The sequence below is a fragment of the Odocoileus virginianus genome, chromosome 18 (genome assembly GCF_023699985.2).
Source record: "Odocoileus virginianus isolate 20LAN1187 ecotype Illinois chromosome 18, Ovbor_1.2, whole genome shotgun sequence".
NCBI lineage: Eukaryota > Metazoa > Chordata > Mammalia > Artiodactyla > Cervidae > Odocoileus > Odocoileus virginianus.
The window spans coordinates 38,137,171-38,155,394 of NC_069691.1; the positions used below are offsets into that span (position 1 = coordinate 38,137,171).

At 42.2% G+C, this 18,224-nt stretch overlaps 1 pseudogene; it reads right to left on the reverse strand.

The window, feature by feature from the left end:
• Window positions 1–220: 220 nt before the first annotated feature.
• LOC110141801 (translin-like) lies at window positions 221–17,791 on the reverse strand (annotated as a pseudogene).
• Window positions 17,792–18,224: the final 433 nt, after the last annotated feature.

Here is an 18,224-nt window from a genome sequence, read left to right on the forward strand (position 1 = left end):
ATAAAATAATGTTTACAAAAACATTATGAAAAACTCTTGTATTAGCATTGTACAATGGACAACTTCTTTTGGTGGGGGGGTGGTAAGCAAGAAAAGAACTTTACCAAGAGATGGACATGTACGTTTTCTGACAAAACTGGAGTAAATACTGAGTTACAAAGCAAATTCACCGAAAACAACAAAGAAAAACCTATCCTTGTAAAGACTATTCTGTCACCCCCTAAAAAGTGTTCCAACTCTGAAACACCACGCAACCAGTTAAGAAATGACGGGGCATTCTAACTACTGCGGCAGGCGCTGCACTGGGCCTGGTGGGCACCGCTGGGGTCAGCAGGGCCCGGGGGAGCCCCCTCTTCACGCAGGCTGCTGCCAGCTCCCCGTTGAAGCCACAGAGGGAGAGATCATAGACCACCTCCTCCACTTTCTTCACATCTTACTTCAGGCCGTCGTAGCACTTCCTCGGGGAATCGTTTTTGAGGCTGAGGAGGCAGAAGCCGGAATCCAGCTCGTTTGACGAAAGTGGAGATGTGCCTGGGCCGGGAGTAGTCTCCAGCGGTCATGCTGTTGATGGACAACCTCGACAGTTCACTAGCGAGAATGAGAACTCCCGAGAGATAATCTTCCACATCCAAGTGAGATCCCCTCTCCTGATCAGGCTCAATGCCAAGGATCTCGGTAACCGCTTCTCGGGTCACTATGGTTTCAGACTCCAAGTACACAACAAACGCTGCCAAGAAGACCAAGAACTGCAGCAGAACCCTCCAGTGCTCCTGAAACCTGTAACACTCTTCCGCAGGAAACTTGGTCTTCAAAGACGTTGCTGCCGCTGCTGCCAAGTCGCTCCAGTCGTGTCCGACTCTGTGCGACCCCATAGACGGCAGCCACCAGGCTCCCCCGTCCCTGGGATTCTCCAGGCAAGAACACTGGAGTGGGTTGCCGTTTCCTTCTCCAGTGCACGAAAGTGAAAAGCGAACGTGAAGTCGCTCAGTCGTGTCTGACTCTTCGCGACCCCATGGACTGCAGCCCACCAGGCTCCTCCGCCCATGGGATTTTCCAGGCAAGAGGACTGGAGTGGGGTGCCATTGCCTTCTCCTCAAAGACATTAGATGTGTTTTTACTGTACCAAAATGTTCTCCAGCTTTCAAATGCCTCTTTGGAATGTCCTGAAACCCAGCACCCTGATGGACCCCTTTCAGTAGAGTTTAAATCTCTCGAGCTGTTTGTTCTAAACTCTGTACAACTTTTCAGATTTCCTCTCGGATGCCCTGCAGCCCACGAAGGTCTCACTCACAGACGTGGCGCCGCCGCACGACGGTCGGCCAGGGCTGCGAGCGTAGCCGGCAGAGTGCGCTCCGGAGACAGCCCGCGCCGGCCGTCACAACGCCCTGCCGCCACCGCCGCTGCCCATGGACAACTTCTGAGTTTTGTTTTTTAAGATGCCCATCTCATTTTCAAACTGTTGTTGTCGTTCAGTTGCTAAGTTGTGTCCGACTCTTGCGACCCTCCGGACGGCAGCACGTCAGACTTCCCTGACTTTCACTAATAATTCTTTATAAAACAATTCACCAGTAGTTGTATACAGTTGGTTCTTGTACACAAGGATAAGTATATAGTCTTATCAAAAAATAAATTCCATCATTTTACTTGAGTTGGTTGGACGGCATCATTGATTCAATGGACACGAGTCTGAGCAAACTGCAACATCGTGAAGGACAGGGAAGCCTGGCCTGCTGCAGTCCATGGGGTCGCAAAGAGCTGGATGCAACTTAGCAACTGAACAACAACAAATCATTTTACTTATAATGTAAAACTATAAAAAGAGGGACACTTTTATAGTGCAACTCAGCAACTCAGAAGGAAGGCATATAATTAAAACGTCACTCAATTTAGTTCAGCTCTTGTCTGGTTTATTTCATTTCTTCCATTTGCCTTCACTCCCATGGAGAAGAGGGTGTGGGGCAAGAAGATATGAATTCTACTCTTGTTGCATAGGGATGAGAATGGACTCTCGGCTGCTTCATCATCTCCAAGAAACAGAATGGTGGTGCTTCAAAATATTGAGTACTAGGACACAAATGTTCTCACATTCACAAACCAAACTAGATTTCTAGGAAGACTCATTTGATTAATTTGGACAATTGGGCCTATTTTGTTTTCAGAAGAATCAGGTTGTTGTTGTTAATGATGTTTTGCATTGTGTAACTCTAATGTAATTAATTATTTGTCTTCTACCTTTAAACCATTTAACTGTGTGTGGACAGGGAAAGAATATGTAAGTAACAGTTGTTTAAAATGGAAGCTGTTGCACTTTTTCAATACAGTTTAGAGACAAAGAGAAGAATAAGAGATCTTAGATGACTTAATTATCAACAGGTATCAATTATGTAAATGAGCCTGATAGTAAAGAAAGCATCTTTTCCTTACAAAGTTGTTACTGACTCTGAGGCAGTGGTTATTAAACCTGAGCATGTATCAGAACCATCCAGGGGGCTTACTGCAAAACAGACAAAAGACCATCCCTAGAGTTTTTGATTTAGTACATCTGGGATGGAGCCTCAGAGTTTGTGTTTCTGATAAGCTCCCAGGTAATATGATGCTATAATTCAAGGACCACACTTTGAAAAGCACTGCTGTAGGGAGACTTCTCTGACCCCTGACACTGAGTACGTTGGTCCTTCATGAGGCTGTCTGTTTATCCCTCCCCTAGAACCATTACTCTGAAATCCGATGACTAACAAACACATCTAGCTCCTTTATCAGACCTTGAGCTACCTGAAACAAGTGCACATCTAATTTAGTAGTGCATCCCCCAGGGACAGCACAGGACCTGAATGACGAAGACTAGTAGATAGTTAATAATTAAGTGTTGAATTATACTTGATTTATCATCAAATAAATGAAAACATAAGTTTTGAGGAAGAAACAGAATGTTTGTGTATGTGTGTGTATTCGTGATTTGAAATACTCAGAACCATGATAAGGAAAATGCTGAGTATTCAGGGAAGAAAAGAATATTATAAAGGCAAGATATATCCAACCAAAGGAAAAATAAGAAATTAGACTTTGAAATTCACTTTAGCTACCATAGTGTGTGATGGGAATAAAATAATTTAGAAATATCACAGTAATAAAAGTGTATAAATGTTTTGAACTTTTTCAGACATACTCTTTGGCCCATAATACTCCATCCTGTGTAGCTAGTAAAACTGAGAATCACCCCAATTTACCTGTGGTATAGCCAAGGGCACACCAGAGATTAAAGAGATCACCCACATCCTAAACAGAAAAAGAGAATTATGAGAAAAAAATGGAAAAGACCTAGTAGGTCACTCAGTTCTAGTCTCTGGAGTAGTGAAAGATTAAATAAAGTAACAGAAAAAAATTATGGAAATATACTCAAGAAAACTTAAGACTCTCTGATCCTCTAATTTTTAGTGCCTCATGAAGTTCAAGGGTTTATTGTCAACTCATTGCTTAAACCCCTATTCATCAGAAGAAAAATATTCCCTATGGTCTGCATTAGAAATGGAAATAAGAAAGGCAATGTAAAAAGTTGATTTTTGTGGTATTAAATGACTCACTTTTCCCTGTGTTCATGAATTTCTGGTTTGTAACTGTACTTATCCAAAATATTAAAATGACCTTCAGGCCAACCCCTTTACTTAAGAGTAAAAGGGGAAGGGAAAATTACTAGAAGTTGACCATTACAGAAATTACTTGCGAGGCATTTTTCTTTGATAGCTGCAGTTTCACTCATATTATCATCCTTTTCTGTTGACAAGTTTCCAAGATTTTAATCTTGGATTGGAAATGTTACCCTATCAGAAAGGACTTATATTGTCAGAAGCAGCGCTGTCGCGGAATACAGAATCATATATGAGAGCGCTTGCTGTATTGAAAAATATACCATTGCTAGGAAAGGCATTTAAATGTTTAGTCTGCCTGCTTATAAATCACTTTCAATGTGCTCAAGTTCTTAGACAACATATTGAAAGCTTTTTTATTTCTTTTATTATAGCAGTGTCATTTGCATTGCTGAACTTGGGGTTATGTTGGCAATTCCAGATAAACCCTTGCTCAGAGGGTTTATAACTGCAATTAAATTTCACCCTGGCTTGGAATTCGAAAGTAAAATTTTTGTGAGCTTTTTTTTTAACTTAAAGTATATCTGATGTTTTAAAGACATGATCAGATTGACAATTTGGGTTTACAAAGGAAAAACAAGTGGCGTAAAGCACAGAAGACTAACAAAGGCATTAGGAGACCTGGGCGTGTTTATCTAAATTCACAGATTTGCTTGGTTGTTTTAGAAGAACATAATCATGGCATTTAAATTTTTTTCTATTAACTTGATTTGGAAACTACAGCTGCTTTTTTTTTAAATTAATTTATTTTTAAATGTATGGACAGCTTTTCCACTCCCTCTTGGTCAAAATATTTAAAATTCATTTAGACCTCTCTTTAACCTTGGGCACACAGACACTGCTTTCACTTTTGCTGTCTTCTTACACAAAGCTAATACTGGCATCCTGTCTTCAACCTGGAGTTGTTCTGGGGATGAAATAAGCCTCAATGAGATCAGAGCTGTTTGAGAAAGAGAGAAGTTAGGGGATGCTGACAGGAAGCCTTTGATTTGAGGATGAAACTGAGTTAGAAATATGAGACAATGAAGCATTTCTGAGAAGGAAAATTTGAAGGAGATTTGGAATAACAAGAAAAGAAATGACTCCAAGGTTTACTGGGTTTGAAACAACAATCCTCAGCTTCCAGATTCAGGAGTGGGAGTAGTTCGGCTCAAGGCTGGCTAAGGGAAGGGGTTCTCTGCAAGCTTTCCAGGAGTTATCCTTCCATTCTCTCGGGTGGTGCTCAGTCGTGTCCGACTCTGTGACCCCGTGGTCTGTAGCCTGCCAAACTCCTCTGTCCATGGGATTTCCCAGGCAAGGCTACTGGAGTGGGTAGCCATTTCCTACTCCAGGGGATCTTCCCTACTCAGGGATCTACCTTGTGTCTCCTGCATCTCCTGCACTGGCAGGCAGATTCTTTACAACTGTGCTCCCTGGGAAGCCCCAGTTTGCTTTACCTTTGTGGAAAAAAAAAAAAACAGAAGTAAAGACACCACAGGTTTACTGGCTTTGAAGTGAAATAGATCAGTAGTAATAAATCTAAATATGACTCTGACTCTGTAGTGGAGGGAAGAAAAATGTCTGGCATAAAGGGAGGTGTCTCTGCATAAAGGAGGAGGAATGTTCCTCCTCAGGACTCATTCCTCTGTGTATTGGCTCTTACAGAAATACAGCTATAATCTGATTGGTTAAAACTGCAACTCAATGCCACGGTAACGATTTGAGGAGTAACGAGGACCTGGCTTCCCTCGTGGCTCAGTGCTAAAGAATCCACTTGCCAATGCAGGAGACGTGGGTTTGATCCCTGGGTCAGGAAGATTCCCCTGGAGAAGGAGATGGCAACCCACTCTAGTATTCTTGCCTGCAGAATCCCATGGACAGAGGAGCCTGCCAGGCAACAGTCCATGGGGTCCCAAAAGAGTCGGATACAACTTAGCAACTAAACAACAATGAGGTCCTCCAATACTAGGCCATGTATGTGCAGGCCCGTGAAAACTACAAGGTAACCCAGGAATTCCAATGGACTTAGAGATCACTTGGGTAAATTGAGATGTTCCCAGTAGCTCTCTCCAAGAGTACAGATGCCAACATTAGATGGCAGTTGTGGGAGGAGGAGGTACCATCTACCCCACTTATAGGTCTACCCCACGTTCTTACACAGACCTCCACTGTGGTCTGATTCACAGGCTGAAATGATTGCTGTCAATGCAGCATGCACCACTGGGAGTCTGCCGGAGAAAGTCATGAGAGCCTGTGTAATAGAGTTGGGGCAGAAGTGAAAAGGAGATATAATCGGAGGCATGCTTAGGGGAAAGAACTGACAGGAACTGATTTCTAGCTGGATGTGGGACGAGGGTGAGGGATAAAAGAAAATAAAGGAAAACTAAGATGTTAAAATATCAGGAAAATCAATTAATGCAAACAGACAAAATAAGGCTACACAGGTGAAGAAAGCATGCTTCATTTCACAGTCTGAGATGCCATCACTGGTGAGAACAAGGCTGGAAGAGAATGGGAGGTGACTTATACAGAGTTCACAGAAAAAGCATGACTATGAAATGAGCACAGTGTCATAACATTACTGTGAATACATACACCCAGACTTCTGTCTTAGATAACCCCATTCCTCTGCACATGCTAGGAAACTGACTATGGACCAAATAAATTGGCTGTGCCAGAACTGAGTGGGAAGCACAATAAAAACAATTTTTAAATAGGTGGGAGGACCTTTAAGTCCATAAGGTCTAACTTGACTTCTGAGACCCCCAACAGCCTCTACAATGAGCTACCTTCAATGTGCCCACGTCCAGCCAAGCAGAAAAGAAGAAACATGCCATGCTGCATCTTAAAAATGGCAATTTACTCTTCAGAAGCTCCAGGAAATAACCAGTACATGAAAAAGGAGTCCCATTACTAACACAGGTGTCTAGTTTAATGACTGACTGGACAGTGCTAGCCCTACACAAAGAAGCAGGACAAGGAGCAGAATTGGATGGAGAGAAGAGTTTAGTTTGGAGCATTCTAATTACGTAACACTGCCCATTAGGTAACTGAAAGCCCAGATGGAAACTCAGGAGAGTGAAGAAGTCTGAAGACAAAGTAACCTTTCTCCTGCTCACATTGAGTATTGGGACAAAGCATAAGCGTAATTTTGATATGTTACACATTTACGAAAATCTCTTTCTATTAACTCTGTCTTACCAAAAGCCAAAGTTGACTTCTTCTACCTGTGAGAATAAAAAGTGCAATAAGCAGTGAGGTGAAAATTCCACCCTGCCACAGTAAGAAGCCAAGGATAAAAGCAGTCTGAAAGGGAATAAGGAGCTTCCGTATCTAGCAGATTCTCAGATGAGACACACCGAGGAACTCTTCTACTGAAAAGAGCAAGGAATGCTGGGCAAAATATAAATAATATATATCAAGGAGCTAGCAGACAATTAAGAAATTCTCAGGGGCCAGTGGTTAAGTGAAAGAGGAAATCCAGGTAAGCAGACACCTGAAGCCAGCTTTCACTCTGAGGGTAAGAGAAAGGGTGTGGGGCAGGTGTGTGGTTATCCGTATATTCTGCACTTATTTTGTAAATATGCATCCATGTTTACACCGCTGAATGTGTCACGCCAGTTACCCTGCTTCCCTGATGTGTTCTGTGCCCTGCGGAAGCTGGTGCTTCGGGACTACAGCAAGCCCACACCACCCCTCTAGCTTCCCACGGAGCCTGGCCATGACCACAGATAGCAGATGAGGGGAGCAGAGATATACTCTCCCAGATCTTTCCCTTCCAGGGAGCCAAGGGTGGCCATGTTCCTTTGCCAAAGGAACTCCAACACAACATAACTCCTGTCACCTACTCAACTTCGAAGAGAGTTCCCTGGGTGTGGAAGTTCAGTTCAGTCGCTCAGTTGTGTCCAACTCTTTGCGACCACACGGACTGCACCACGCCAGGCTTCCCTGTCCATCACCAACTCCCAAAGCCTACTCAAACTCATGTCCATTGAGTCAGTGATGCAGTCCAACCATCTCATCTTTGTCAGCCCCTTCACCTCCCGCCTTCAATCTTGCCCAGCATCGGGGTCTTTTCCAATGACTCAGTTATTAGCATCAGGTGGCCAAAGTACTGGAGTTTCAGTTTCTGCATCAATCCTTCCAATGAATATTCAGGACTGATTTCCTTTAGGATGGACTGGATGGATCTCCTTGCAGTCCAAGGGACTCTCAAGGGTCTTCTCCAACACCACAGTTCAAAAGCATCAATTCTTCAGCACTCAGCTTCCTTTATAGTTCAACTCTCACATCCATACATGGCTACTGAAAAAACCATAGCTTTGACTAGATGGAATTTTGTTGGCAAAATAATGTCTCTGCCGTTTAATATATTGTCTAGGTTGATCATAGCTTTCCTTCCAAGGAGCAAGCATCTTTTAATTTCACAGCTGCAGTCACCATCTGCAGTGACTTTGGAGCCCCCAAAATAAAGTCTGTCACTGTTTCCATTGTTTCCCCATCTATTTGCCATGAAGTGATTGGACTGGATGTCATGATCTTAGTTTTCTGAATATTGAGGTTTAAGTCAATTTTTTCACTCTCCTCTTTCACTTTCAACAAGAGACTCTTCAGTTCTTCTTCACTTTCCGCCATAAGGGTTGTGTCATCTGCGTTTCTGAGGTTATTGATATTTCTCCTGGCAATCTTGATTCCAGCTTGTGCTTCTTCCAGCTGGGCATTTCACATGATGCACTCTGCATAGAAGTTAAATAAGCAGGGTGACAATATACAGCCTTGACATATTCTTTTCCTGATTTGGAACCAGTCTGTTGGCCCATGTCCAGTTCCAACTGTTGTTTCTTGACCTGCATACAGATTTCTCAGGAGGCAGGTCAGGTGGTCCGGTATTCCCATCTCTTTAAGAATTTTCCAGTTTGTTGTGATCCACACAGTCAAAGGCTTTGGCATAGTAAATAAAGCAGAAGTAGATGTTTTTCTGGAATTTCCTTGTTTTTTCGATGATCCAGCGGATGTTGGCAATTTGATCTCTGGTTCCTCTGCCTTTTCTAAATCCAGTTTGGACATCTGGAAGTTCTCAGTTCACGTACTGTTGAAGCCTGGCTAGGAGAATGTTGAGCATTACTTTGCTAGCATGTGAGATGAGAGCAGTTGGGCAGTAGTTTGAACATTCTTTGGCATTGCCTTTCTTTGGGATTGGAATGAAAACTGACCTTTTCCAGTCCTATGGCCACTGCTGAGTCTTCCAAATTTGCTAGCATATTGAGTGCAGCCTTTTCATAGCATCATCTTTTAGGATTTGAAATAGCTCAACTGGAATTCCGTCACCTCTACCAGCTTTGTTCGTAGTGATGCTTTCGAAGGCCCACTTGACTTCGCATTCCAGGATGTCTGGCTCTAGGTGAGTGATCACACCATTATGGTTATCTGGGTCATGAAGATCTTTCTTGTATGGTTCTTCTGTGTATTCTTGCCACCACTTCTTAATATCTTCTGCTTCTGTTAGGGACATACCATTTCTATCCTATATTGTGCACATCTTTGCATGAAATGTTTCCTTGGTATCTCTCATTTTCTTGAAGAGATCTCTAGTCTTTCTCATTCTATTGTTTTCCTCTATTTCTTTGCATTGATCACTGATGAAGGCTTTCTTATCTCTCCCTGCTATTCTTTGGAACTCTGCATTCAAATGGGTATATCTTTCCTTTTCTCCTTTGCCTTTTACTTCTCTTCTTTTCTCAGCTATTTGTAAGGCCTCCTCAAACAACCATTTTGCCTTTTTGCATTTCTTTTTCTTGGGGATGGTCTTGATGACTGCCTCCTGTACAATATCATGAACCTCCATCCATAGTTCTTCAGGCACTCTACCAGATCTAATCCCTTGAATCTATTTGTCACTTCCACTGTATAATCATAAGGGATTTAATTTAGGTCATACCTGAATGGTCTGGTGGTTTTCCCTACTTTCTTCAATTTAATTTTGAATTTGGCAATAAGGAGTTCATGATCTGAGCCGCAGTTGGCTCCCAGTGTTTTTTGCTGACTATATAGAGCTTCTCCAACTTTGGCTGCAAAGAATATAATCAGTCTGATTTCGGTATTGACCATCTAGTGATGTCCACATGCAGAGTCTTCTCTTCTGTTGTTGGAAGAGGGTGTTTGCTATGACCAGTGGGTTCTCTTGGCAAAACTCTCTTAGCCTTTGCCCTGCTTCACTTTGTACCCCAAAGTCGAATTTGCCTGTTACTCCAGGTATCTCTTGACTTCCTACTTTTCCATTCCAGTAATGGTTTAAGGATGTGGTAGCCCCAGGGAATGTCACCACCCTTTATTGTTATTCTCTTAACCCTGCTCACACCTTTGTAAACAGTCTCACATTAACTATCATTAGTTACCCTACTTGATTAGTTACCTACTGCAAGAGGGTAAGCCCCTTGCAGGCCCCTGATCAATGTAGCTATACAGTATTTAGAGGAGAAATTGTTTTTAGAAAGATAAAGAAGACATAGGAAACAAACGTATGAGGGAAAGGTGGTGCATACTAAGTCTCTGAGTTTTGTGTTTGACTCTTTCTGACACTATGGACTGTAGCCCACTGGGCTCCTCTGTCCATGGGATTCTCCAGATGAGAATACTGGAGTGGGTTCCCATGGCCTTCTCCAGGACATCCCCCCAGTCCAAGATAGAACTTACGTCTCTTACGTCTCCTGCATTGGCAGGTGGGTTCTTTACCACTAGTGCCACCTGGGAAGCCCGTGGGGGGAAAGTGGGAGAAAGGATAAATTGAAAGATTGGAACACTTTCTAACATACAAAAAATAAACATACACAAAAATAAACTCAAAATGGATTAAAGATCTAAACGTAAAACCAGAAACTATAAAACTCCTAGAGGAGAACATAGGCAAAACACTCTCCAACATAAATCACAGCAGGATCCTCTATGACCCACATCCCAGAATATTAGAAACAAAAGCAAAAATAAACAAATGGGACCTAATGAAACTTAAAAGCTTTTGCACAACAAAGGAAACTATAAGCAAGGTGAAAAGACAGCCCTCAGATTGGGAGAAAATAATAGCAAACGAAGCAACAGACAAAGGATTAATCTCAAAAATATACAAGCAACTCTTGCAGCTCAACTCCAGAAAAATAAATGACCCAATCAAAAAATGGGCCAAAGAACTAAACAGACGTTTCTCCAAGGAAGACATACAGATGGCTAAAAAACACATGAAAAGATGCTCAACATCACTCATTATCAGAGAAATGCAAATCAAAACCACAATGAGGTACCATTACACGCCAGTCAGGGTGGCTGCTATCCAAAAGTATACAAGCAATAAATGCTGGAGAGGGTGTGGAGAAAAGGGAACCCTCTTACACTGTTGGTGGGAATGCAAACTAGTACAGCCGCTATGGAGAACAGTGTGGAGATTTCTTAAAAAGCTGGAAATAGAACTGCCATATGACCCAGCAATCCCACTTCTGGGCATACACACCGAGGAAACCAGATCTGAAAGAGACACGTGCACCCCAATATTCATCACAGCACTGTTTATAATAGCCAGGACATGGAAGCAACCTAGATGCCCATCAGCAGATGAATGGATAAGGAAGCTGTGGTACATATACACCATGGAATATTACTCAACCATTAAAAAGAATTCATTTGAATCAGTTCTAATGAGATGGATGAAACTGGAGCCCATTATACAGAGTGAAATAAGCCAGAAAGATAAAGACCATTACAGTATACTAACACATACATATGGAATTTAGAAAGATGGTAATGATAACCCTATATGCAAAACAGAAAAAGAGACACAGATGTACAGAACAGACTTTTGGACTCTGTGGGAGAAGGCGAGGGTGGGATGTTTCAAGAGAACAGCATCGAAACATGTATATTATCTATAGTGAAACAGATTTTGGATGCATGAGACAAGTGCTCGGGCCTGGTGCACTGGGAAGACCCAGAGGGATTGGGTGGAGAAGGAGGTGGGAGGGGGATCGGGAGGGGGAATACATGTAAATCCATGGCTGATTCATGTCAATGTATGACAAAAACCATTACAATATTATAAAGTAATTAGCCTGCAACTAATAAAAATAAATGAAAAAAAAATTGAAAGATTGGGAACGACATATACAAACTACTATACGTAAAATAACTAATAAGGACCTACTATGCAGCACAGGGAACTCTACTCCATACTCTGTCGTGGCCTACGTGAGCAAAGAATCTAAAGATATACGTATATGTGTAACAGCAGAAACTGACATAACATTGTAAATCAACTAATGGCCAATAAAAATTAATTTAAAGAAAGAAAGAAGAGTGGTTAAAAGAGCCAAATACTATAGAGATTGTATAACTTTAAGGCTAAGAAGGAAAGAACAGACATGACAATAAATAGGCAACCCGTGACCTTTAGTAGAGAAAGCTTGTGCATAACAGTGGGGTCGGAAGCCACATCTAGGGGATTAGCAACTGGGACAAAGGAGTCAATATAGGGAGATATTTCTTTGGAGAAGTTTGGCATTAAAGGAAGAAATTTTCTAGTATTTTGAGATGGTAAAGCCAGCACACACACATTTTCAGTTTAGGGTTTGATAGAGAAGGAGATCAAGCCCGAGAAGAGATTGCAAATTGAAGTGTCAAAAAGAATAACTGGTAGATGAGGGGTGCAAAAGGTCACAGGAAGAGAGAGAATCAAGATAATGAAGTAAGACCTTTCTTTTCTGAAAAGAAGTGGAAAAAATAAAGGTAAAAGTTTAAGATCAAAACAAATCTGGACTTGAGACTGGTGGACGTTTTAAGCATTCACTCTTGTCTGTTTTTCTTCCCTTCTACAGCAGGAGCAACAGGGTTTCCTTTGGAGGCAGGGAGATGTGAAGGGTGAGGCTGGAGGCTGGATAAAACCGGTAAATTTTGAAAGAAGCTGTGGGCATTGGAAGAGGTTTGTTTTACTTTAAGTAAATTAACTCCTTTGATTCACAGTAGCTAACCCACCATCAATGGGGGTGAGCAGGGGACAGACACTCAAGTGTCCAGCAAATAAGTTTCCTCAGCTTTCTCGGAGGGAATTATATGAATTTCTGTTGGCTTCTATGGCTGTGATGCTCTAAAGGTAACCCAGGCTCATGTAAATCTGACACAAGGATTACAAATATTCATCAGGCATCCCAACAAAGGAAATGCAGCAGGAGCAAAAGCGAGAGAATAAGTGAGAACAACGGGAGGGGAAAAAACCTAGCAACCAGCAAATAACATCATCCGAATTCATCCTATGCAGCCACTGGTGCTTTAACAGGGAAGCAAAGAAAAGCAGGTTTGATGAGGCTTTGTGTCTTAATAAAACATCTTTGAGGATTGAGGAAACAACGTTTCTGTGTTCCTTCATCATCAAAGGCACCAGATTAATGGAAGCGGCTCTTCTTTCTCATGTATGACAATGTATTTATCATTCTTTACTATACTCAGACTGGATGAGAACAGCTCCATCCGGTTGCCCTGCCAACCCTTCTCAAGTAAGAGGAGAGTTCAGACACCACTTTGTGTTTGATTGTTGTATTCCTCCTATTGAAGCTGACCTGAATAGAAAAGCTACCCACTAATGGCAGTAAATGTCAACACTGTAAACAAGTTTTAGAAATGAGAAACAGCCATGATAATCAAGCTATCTAAATGCAAGTGACGTAAGCTTCAAAAGTTGTGGCCAATAATTTCTCTAAGTAAATCTCATTTTTAATGTGCCTGTGTGTGTGTGCAAAGTCGCTTCGGTCACGTCTGACTCTTGGCGACTCCATGGACTGTAGCCCACCAGGCCCACCAGGCTCCTCTGTCCATGGGATTCTCCAGGCGAGAACACTGGAGTGAGCTGCCATGCTTCCCTCTAGGGGCTCTTCCTGGCCCAGGGATCGAATCCTGTCTCTTACATCTCCTGCGTTAGCAGGGGGGTTCTTTACCACCAGCATCACCTGGGAAGCCCCTTTAGTGTGCCCACTGTATGCCCAATACACTGCATGAAACCTCCATCACCAAAGTGGGGAAAGGCAGAGAGTGACACTGCAAAGCCTCAGGCCTGCGTTCTCTCTGCCTGCATTCTCTCTGCCAACTAAAACAGTGGGTTTTTCACATGTTACAAATAGAATCTTCAGGTAAAAGTACATTTGAGCAAAGGACTTTACATCTGGGAATTTTGAAAATCACTGCACCAAAGGAACACACAGTTGAAGGGAATCCTTCAGCAAATCCTTCCTTAAACTAAATGCTTGTTTTCATTTCTTGTGCAGACATTTGTTGAGCATCTTCCATGCATAAGACTATGATCTTTTCACTGTGATGGGCATAAAGAAGTTAAAAATACAGGAGAGAAGGAGGAGGGAAAAATGGAAATTAACAGATAGGAGTGCGGTTCTTGAGAAGGATGGGTGTGATCTTGAGCACAAGAAAAGGCATGAGTCTCCGCTGCAGGAGGGAAGCCTGGTCCACCACAATGAAACAAAAGGCACAAATGGCTTTTGTGGTGTGGGGGTAGGGAAGGTAAATAGAGAGGGGAGGGGACTCACGAGAAGATTCCTGCCTGCTGGCTGTGATCTCCTTTATAAATTGTTCTCCATTCATCCCACACTCATCAACTACCTACCATGTGCCAGACATTGTGCTCAGTGATGATGGACATGGGCAATGTCCCTTGGAACTTGCAATTCAGCTGAAACAGTGAAACCAGTAGATTCAAGGCTACAATTCAGATAGCCGGCGAGAAAACCCATAAGGCATGGGATAGAAAACAGCCACTGTGGATACAGAGGAGACCATGTTAACCCAGCTAACCAGAAAAATGAGGATGATGAGTTTTTCAACAGATGGAGGTGGTGTGAGCTGATAACATAGGAGTATTCTGTTTAATAACATAGTGATGATCTTTGCATATCACAGACCATCATAGCCTATGCATCTTAAAATAAGGCTCATATGTCTTTCAGATACGTTATCTCATTTAATTGTCACAATAATCTTGCAAATCATGTACTACCGTCACCATTTAACAGATGGGGGTGGGAAATCTCTAGGAAGGAAAATAACTTACTCAAAGATATTTCCTTGATACAGGGCAAAGCCAGGATTTGAATCTAGGTCTGTCTGACTCCAAAGCTCATGTTCCATCCTCAGCACCAGACTGCCTCTTCACTGACCTTTTTTTTCATCATTTTTTTCCTGCCTCACTTTGCCTGAATCTTTCAACTCACCTGCACTCAATTGATGAGCAATCAAAACTCTTTTAAAGAATAATTACATACTTCTAAGTGATTTTTTCACAGTAGCAAATGTGTACTGAAAGAACATATATTCTCTTTTAAACTTTGACAGGTTTCCATTTATCAGAAATAGAGATAACCAATTCAAACTGAAAAAGTCACTCTAGAGCCTCATTCCCACCAGAGCTATCATGTGGCTTCAAGAAACTTCAAGGCATCCATGCATTACTCATCTGAGGATCTTCAGAACTTAACCCACAGCCTAATGCAAAGGAACAATCTAATTAATGCTAATTGAGATTAAATGAATGAATGATCAAATATTCCCTTTGCTTTGTGCTGAAGAATTGATGCTTTTGAACTATGGTGCTGGAGAAGACTCTTGAGAGTCCCTTGGACTGCAAGGAGATCAAACCAGGCAATCCAAAATGAAATCAACCCTGAATATCCACTGGAAGGACTGATGCTGAAGCTGAAGCTCCAAGACTTTGGCCATCTGATGTGAATAGCTGAAAAGACCCTGATGCTGGGAAAGATTGAAGGCAGGGGGAAAAGGCAATGACAGAGGATGAGATGGTTGGATGGTATCACTGACTCAATGGACACGAGTTTGAGTCAACTCTGGGAGATAGTGAAGGACAGGGAAGCCTGGCATGCTACAGTCCATGGAGTCAAAAGAGCTGAACACATCTTAGCAACTGAACTTTACTTTCAGTGAACGGACTGATTAAATTAGGCAGAAGAAGCTGTTCTATATGGCAAACTCTCCACATGTCAAACCCATCAACCAATAATGAGACTGCACCATGTGCTAGCATGTGCTCACTTGCTCAGTTGGGTCCAACTCTTTGTGACCCCATGGATTGTAGCCCACCAGGCTCCTCAGTCCATGGGATTTTCCCAGCAAGAATATTGTAATCTATTGTCATTTCCTCCTCCAGGGGATCTTCCTCACCCAGGGACTGAATCCAAGTCTCTTGCGTCTCCTACAGTAGCAGGCAGATTCACCACTGTACCACCTGGGAAGCCCCAGTTGCCATGATGGTGGTGGTGTTTGTTTCTCTGCATATTGACTTGTTTATATTTCAAGACCCACCTTTTCCATTTCCATTCAGTTGTTATTTATTTAATTCTAATGACCACCTATGAAATAAGATACATTATCCTCATTTTGCAGCTGAGGAAACAACAAAGGCTCAGAAATATTAATAGTATTATGATCTCCATCAATTCACTCAGTTAATAAGGGCTGGAGACTGGATTTCACTGTGGAATATTTCTGATTCCCAGTCTGCAAAGGAGAATTTATGAAGTCTTAGAAGAAAGCTATTCCAAAAACTCACTGATCTCTTCTGCCCAAGAGAAAGTTCTACACTCACAGGACCAGCCTTGCACTTGGCTTTGCCCAAGAGGCATAAAGAGAAGATTCTGTCACAGAGACAGTCTCTGCAAATGAAATTGGAAGATCCAGGAAACTGGAGAAAATAAAATACCCAGATTTAATTTTCTACAAATACATCTATCATTAATCTTTTAAATGGATTTTATAAGAACTTTATTACACATAATTCTAGTTCTGAAATCTCAGATTTACAGAAGCTAAAATTTCCATAAAATATAAAATGTGAATAATTTAGATTACATCCTACTGTACAATAAATACACACTCCAGACAGGAAAAGATCTATAACCTCATTTTCTTCCTGACATCCACCGAGCAGCTTTTCCTGGCAAAAAGTTTGCTGACTCGAGCAGTTCAGCCAGATTCCTAACAAAGCAAAGGGTAGTTCTCTTTGGCTAAAATGCCTTTCTTACCAAACACAGTTTACAGAGGCAGCTATAGAGTAAAGGCTGCCCAGTTTTAAATTCTACTTCTGCCATTTACAGTCTGTGTGATGTGACCTTGGACAATTTAGCAAACCTCTCTGTGTCTGTCCCCCTCCAGGGCTAGGACTATTATGAGGCTTAAATGAAAATAATGCATATCAACTAATTAACTTGTTTCTAGGCACAGAGCAGGCATCCAATAAATGCCATCATCATTATGTATTACATATGTATGCTGTGCTGTGCTAAGTCGCTTCAGTCATATCTGACTCTTTGCCACCCCATGGACTGTAGCCCGCCAGGACCCTCTGTCTAAGGATTCTCCATGCAAGAATACCAGAGTGGGTTGCCGTGCCCTCCTCCAGGTGATCTTTCCTACCCAGGGATCAAACCCACATCTCTTTTGCCTCCTGCATTTGCAGGGAGGTCCTTTACCATTAGCACCACTTGGGAAGCCCTATATATTACATTCATTATCCTATTTCATGTCTGCCAAAGACTGGGTCAGATTCTTTACCTGTCCTTTCATTCTACTGAGTCAATGGGAGATGAGGCTTCCTTTGAAGCAACGGTTCGATGGAGATTATCTTTAGAATCAGAGGCAGGAATTCAAAAGACCCTGGAAATCCTAATATTACATATGTTTTTTAGTTCTCTGAACAAAAGCAGGCCCACAACAAAGTTGCCAAAAAAAAAAGACATCTGCTTTTAAAGTTGTTGGATACCCACCCCAGGTTCTTTGTACATATTATTGCAAGTTCTCTCAGTAATCCTGCAATTCAAAATAATTTAAATCTAACAACTGAGGAAGCTAAATCTCCAGGAAGCCATATTGACATGTTAGGAGCCAAAATACCAACTGAGGTCGGTCTCATGACACCATTCCGTGACTTCCACTCCACCCTCGCACTGCAAAGTCCACCTGACCCTGCTTCTGGGCCGTGACTTGCTTTTGACCGCCCTGCATGCCCCCCAGAACCTACTTCTGCACACAGTCTCATGGTCTCTGTCCCCCAGCAGGACGTGAACTTGACTAGCTCCCCCTGCATGCATGCTGCGCTCCGTTGCTTCAGCCATGTCTGACTCTTTGCGACCCATGGACTATAACCTGCCAGGCTCCTCTGTCCACGCGATCCTCCAGGCAAGAATACTAGAGTGGGTTGCCATGCCCTCCTCCAGGGGATCTTCCAAACTGAGGGATCGAACCCACATCTCCTGCATTGCAGGCAGATTGTTTATCACTGACCCACCGAGAAAGTCCCCTAACACACCATCTCAACCTCTCTGTCCAGTATTCTGTTCTTCATTTCACGTTCTTTCTTGATGAAAAAAAAATTCATTTTCACTAGGGTATTAACAGACATTAACAACCTAATTTTAATCCTCTTGGAATAGCAAGAATAATAACTAACATGGTCTTGTACTTAAATGTGCTGTGTAGGTAGCTACATATACAAGAATGAAATTAGAACACTTCCTAAAGCCATACACAAAGATAAACTCAAAATGG